Raw genomic sequence first — 6,000 nt, forward strand, 5'->3', positions numbered from 1 at the left:
AGGGGAAAAACAGAATAGAATGAGGGGTACAGGAGGAGGGTTGGGCAACTGCTCATCTGGGAGAAACATGCATCTTGGTAGGTCAACTGAAAAAAATAATTCACCCTATACAGGCACTGGTTTCCCTCTACATGGTCATTATGGAAGAGAACATGGAAAAGGCTGACTAAAGGATGGAGGGCACTCTCGGGTTAAGGAAGGTCTCTCCCATTTCTTGAGCTCATTCTTGCCGCTGGGTTCCTTGGCTGATTTGTCAAAGGCACGACCACACATGTCAGAGCACCAGAATCTCTTCCATTGTGACATCACAGACGCGATGGCTTGTGAGATCACAATGTGCAAGGCCGAAGGCGCTGATTACTTAGGGAAGCACTTGCTGGAGCTATGGCACCCTACAAAGCTGGGAAACAAACACATCTCAGTTCACTTGACAACACAGTGAAACCCACATGGAGACTCCACACCAGCAGAACACGAATTTGTCTGAACAGACCACCCAGAAGCCGTCCCAAAGATGCACAGTACAATTCCACTCCAATTTTATTAGGCCACCTCTGCTAGGCAACCCACTTTCGTCAGCTCCTTGACTGGTCTCCTAAGACAGGCTTTGCTGTGTATTTTTAAACCTTCTCCAAGAGTAACTGCAGATGAGCAAACGGGTCTAAGCTGGAGTCTGAAGAAGTTCCACACAGCAAAGGACTGGTCACTTAGAAGAAACGTAGAGAAAGGAAAGAACAAAAATTAAAACAAAGAAGCAATAACAGGGACACATAAGCAAAAGCCAAAGAGGAAGAACAGATTTGCTATTAAGGAAAGGAGTAGTTGCACAGGATCAGACCAAAAATCCTCTACTCCAGTCTCCTGCCTCTGCCTGGGATCCATAAGAAAACACACCAGTGTGAAACTACACAAAATGAGGTTAACCAAGCCAATAGTTCTGGGAGGCCAAAAGGAGGCAGGCCTGTCCTTCCCTCTCAGACTTACTCTCCTGCTGATTACATTACACCAATTCCTGAGCTTGTCTGGCTCTTCTGTGAGCTGATTCAACCACAGGAACCTATAAAAGGACTAACACAGCCAGAATAAAACACAATTAAAACAAGATAGTTTCCGGCTGGTTTAGTGAGACGAATTAGCTCAGGCTGGATGAATACCAATGCTCAAAGAGGATGGGCCCACACTGGCAGAAGTAGGAATGAGATGAGCCACTGGGGCTATTAGTCAGCTCAGCCACTCACCAAACCATGTACTCAGACCAGGACAGAGACACCTGGGATGACGTGGCACTTTGCAGAGAATGGAGAAATTATCTTGGCTCTAGCAGCATAGACACATTAAATTTGAATTCACAAAGCCCATCAGACCATCCTGTCTCAACCTCACGTAATGCTGGCCCTAAAGTTTCCATTTCCTTAGTCGAGCCCAAAGGCTTGAACATCTTTCAGAAAAGTTTCTGGCCTTGAATTGCAGCATGAAGAATGGAGGTTCCCCTCTACCTTCAGACAGTTCACTCCAATGGTCAATCCATTCGCTGTCAACAAATAACATGTCTTAATTTTCATTCAAACTTTCCAGGCCATGGTCTTTGAGGTAAGTTCTGAAATTTATGTCACTTCAGTGCTCTCAATCCTCAGAACAGCTCCCAGAGCCAGAAGCTAGAGATTTGTAGCTACTACACATCTAGTCAGTAAAAGTTACTATTGCATATTGGCCTAATTTAGTGGAAAGGAGACCTTGTAGGCCACCCTTTGTTTAATGGAATCTCGCACACATAATTACTTCATTTTCAAACACATGAATGCTACAGTTGTTCAAAACACTTACACAGCTGCACACCTTCGTTATCTGAAAAATGGAGGTTAACACCTGAGAATGCCAAATGAATCTCAGCCTGGATTTGGGGAAACAAGATTTGTATTGCTCAATACATAGATAACTTTTGATCTTCACAAATGAGCTCCAAAAGTGTTAAAAGAAAGCCAGTGCTCTGATAAAGCTCTGTCCTGGTACACTGGCAAAGGCTCCAAGCAGGGTAGAAGCTACAGTGGGGCATGGTTTCCACACAAGCCAGTCTCAGCCCAGAAAATCTGCCAGAGAATATGCTGACCCTAATATTCAACCATAGAAAGAAAAAAAAAAAAAGAAAAAAGAAAAAAGAAAAAAGAAAGATTGTAACAAATACAGCTGAAATTTAAAAAAAAATTTTTTTTTTTTTTTAATTGGAAAAGAAGTATCTTTACCTACCCAACACAGCTAGGGAGAACATAACTTTTCAGCTGGCCTCGGGCCAGCTGAGATCACTTGTCTTAGGGAAGGGAAATGGTCTAAATGGTCCCTAGCACAGTCAGCATCTCTGCTCTAGGTTATGCCTTGACAGCCTCAACTTGTCCAGTTCTTCCCTTATGGCCTGCTTGCCATGGCACCATACTGGTGTGTTAGCTCTTCACTACTATAGTGAAACACCAGGAGTCTCAGCAGGACCATTTCTAGCAAAAATACCTGCTTCAGATCCAAGACAGACTTGTGAAAAAAGCACAGTTGTTTACAGCTTTCCATGCTCTCTTGTAAGCCCAGACACAGTGGGCAGTCCTGCACCTGGATGTCACCATACCTGCACTCCACAGCCTCGGGGCCCTCCACTGCAGGTGGCGACAGGACTGACACAGAGAGTAAAAGGCAAATACTTCCACACATTTAACTATCTTCCAAAAGTCTATTTCCAAAATGTAAGTGGGTCAAAAAAAAAAAATAAAATCAAGGCCTACCGAAGTTAACAGAATCAAAACAAGATAAGCACCAAAACAGCTGTAATCAGGCCCTCTAAAGAAAGCAAAGAAGTATCTCTCAAGTGCAGGACAGAAACCTTAGGTCCTATCAGTGTTTATTCAATCCAAGGTCTTCTTTATTTACCATCAGGCACAAAGGCATTTTTAAAGGCTTTAATCACTTTCTTCTTTTGTATTTTGGTACCACTCAAATCTATCTAGACACACTAATTTTACCAAAAAAAAAAACCAAAAAACCAAGCCAAACACACTATTCATGTAGGGCAACCCAAAGTTTGAGATGAACAAGATGCATAAAAGGGCCACAGGACCACTCTTTGAAATAAAACAATCATTTAGTCCACACTGTAAATTAATGTGAAAATTCAGTTGCAAAGGGCAGAATTCAGTGCTTCAAAATGGAAACAAAAATATCTGAAATAAAAAACACCATTTGAAATCAATTTTCCCAAGCCTAAACAGTGGGGACTAACCAACTGGACTTTTAACATACTACTGAATTTCAGAGTAATTCACTCTTGGATAAAAGTTCAAATGCCAACTTTAATACCAAGTGATATGAGATGCTACAATGTTGCAAAAAGACACAACATGACAAAATAAATTCAAGTTACCATTAGAAAGAAATTAGGTAAAATCCTCAAACAGCTGTTAACAGCATCTGATGGAACAAGTGCTTTGGAGATGTACCTTCCTGGAGCTCTGTATACCTCATCCTTCCTGAGACACAGTGCAAGCATTAACATATTAGAAAACTTGCTGGTCCCTTGCATCACAGCTGAAGGAATATCAAGAGCTCAGACTAAACAGCAGCTGTCAATCCACCATCTCTGGAACCAAAAGCTCAATAAAGAAACCAGGTAAGTAAAGAAGTAGCAAAACAAATGTCACACTTATTAGCAAACAGGCCAGCAAGGACCACGTAAACCCACCAGACACAGGACTTGTAAAAGACAGAACACAAGCAGTAAATGACAACACCTCTTCATACATCTCAGTTTGGAAGAAACACCTGTAACAGCATAGCGGCAAGAAAAGAAAAGAAGAGATTCCTACTGCCACTCAGGAAACAAGTAAACAGACTGTACTCCTAAGCTTTCTCAAGTTTACTTCACTCTCAAGATCTGAGACAGGTGATCAGTTCAATCTCACAGGGTAAAAATATAGGAAAAAAACAAAAAAAAAACACGTCCTACTCCCTCATTACCTCCACCTATGAACCTCCTCATCCCAAAACATTAAAAAAATCCTCGCTGCTGCTGCCTCCAGCTCAGCCCATGCCCACCCCCTGGGCAGACGGGCTGTTTTCCCTTCCTCAAGCCCTGAAAGCAACTGATCCCACTCCAGCTGGGATCTGGGGGACTGCTGCCACAGCCACCCTCAAGACCTCTCCTCAGGGCCGCACTGGGGCGCGGAGGGCCCGGCAACCCGGGCGTCGAACGGACGAGGCGCCTCCACCCCGCGCCCTCCCCTCAGGCCGGGGCCGCCCCCGGTCCCCACCGACACCCCCGCCCCGCTCCGCCCCGCCCGGCCCGCAGCCCCACGCCCCCGGTTCGAGTCCCGCCGCCGCGGGGGGCCGGGCCGCGCCCCCGCTCCGCGCCGGGCCTTTACCCCCCGCCCCGGGCCACGGCGGCCCCACGTCTCCGCCAGGCCTACGGGGCCCCCCGCGCCGGCCAGACCCCGCAGGGCTGGGCCGAGCCGCCGCCCGCCTCCCGCACCACCCCCGCGGCGGAGCCGCCCCGGCCCGGCCGGGCCCCGCGCCCCGCACTCCGCACCACGAGTGCCCGGCACCGCCACTCACCGCCCGCACTCTGACCCCCGACCCCGCGCTGAGCGGCAGCGCCGCCGTCCAACCGCAGCGCCGCCCGCCGCCGCCGGGGGCGGGGCTTCCGACCCGCCGCGCCCCCTTGCGCAGGCGCGCACTGTGCGCCTCCCCGCGGGGCACGCTGGGAGTCGTAGTTGCCTCCGGCCGGCCCCGCCGCGTGGCCGCGCCTCGACGCCGCGCCGGCTCCTCTGGGTCCCCGAGCGCCGATTCCCACCCTCCATGCCCGGCGAAATCTCATCCTCTCCCCGCCGACCCGATTCCTTGTCTACCCTGGGGCCTCCACTTACCCGCCTTGTGTCCTCAAGGGCCATCTCACCGTGTCCCCAGGACACCTCCCCCAGCTCCTGATGCCTCCATGCTTCAGTTTTCACTCATCTCTCTTAGCATAAACCTGTGTCTGAACCGTGCCTGGTCTTTGCTTGACACCCCTGAGTGTGGCACCTCCTCCCCGCTCACACGGCTGGCAGCCTGAGCCAGGACATGTCAAATCTCACTGCTGTCACGCTCTGCAAGGGTTCTGAGCCTCCATCCCTGCCAACTGCGCAGGGAACAGTAGCCAGTGCTGCTCTGCTACCACACAGCATGGCAAGGAATACTGCAACAGGCAGCCCAGGGAGGTAATGGATTTTCCCTCTCTGGAGACATTCAAGATCCACCTGGAAGCATTCCTCTGTCACCTGCTGTGGTGGCACTGCTTGGGCAAGGGGATTGGACTGGATGATCTCCAGAGATTCCTTTCAACCCTAACAGTTCTGTGATTCTCTGAACTTACCTGCAATGATACCTAATATTTAACCTACTGACACGTCCATAACTCTTGGAATCTCAGCTGCAATGACAAGTGTGCTAGCTGGGGCCATTCCTTGCATTGCTTCCTTCTCACATTAACTCACAGCTCCACACTTCAAGCCAGTAGCTCCTTTGCACACCCCTGATACTCCTCATATGTGTGATGAGCAAACTCAGAGCACTGACTCATGCAGATAGGACTGTGAGGGATTCTAGAGGCTTCCTTACCATCCTTTTCCTGCAGACAGGATCAGTCCTACCTGTCATCTTTCTCTCCTCTTCAAATCATTCTTTAAGCCTTTCTCTGGATTCATATCTTAAAATACTGGACAAAGTATTTTAGAGTGCAGAGGTCACTGGTTGATGCTCCACACAAGGTGGGCTGCCTGCCTGACTGTATCAGCCTGGTTCTCCTGCCTTTAATTGAGTTGCCGGCTCTTCAGGCTGGATTTATCTGTTCCTCTGTTTGTATGCAGCCTTGAACTTGAGAGGCCTGAACCATGAAAGTATCATGTCAGAACTATAAAAATACCAACAGCAAACCATTTAATAATAGTAAGAGTTCCTTTAAGCCCTCTTAGATTTGGCATATCTCAGCTT

At 48.5% G+C, this 6,000-nt stretch overlaps 1 protein-coding gene across 5 annotated transcripts in view; it reads right to left on the bottom strand.

Annotated features, from left to right (window-relative positions):
• Positions 1-4,670, bottom strand: part of ERI3 (ERI1 exoribonuclease family member 3) — a 130,505-nt gene extending 125,835 nt beyond the window's left edge. For 4 of the 5 annotated variants that reach the window (XR_009278036.1, XM_058843317.1, XM_058843315.1 and 1 more), the window contains exon 1: positions 4,588-4,670. The gene's annotated coding sequence lies outside the window, so the exon portion shown is untranslated. Of the gene's footprint in view, positions 1-4,561 lie in introns of all 5 variants that reach the window. The other variant, XM_058843316.1, reaches the window with a different exon arrangement.
• Positions 4,671-6,000: the final 1,330 nt, after the last annotated feature.

Source organism: Poecile atricapillus, chromosome 7 (assembly GCF_030490865.1).
Source record: "Poecile atricapillus isolate bPoeAtr1 chromosome 7, bPoeAtr1.hap1, whole genome shotgun sequence".
NCBI lineage: Eukaryota > Metazoa > Chordata > Aves > Passeriformes > Paridae > Poecile > Poecile atricapillus.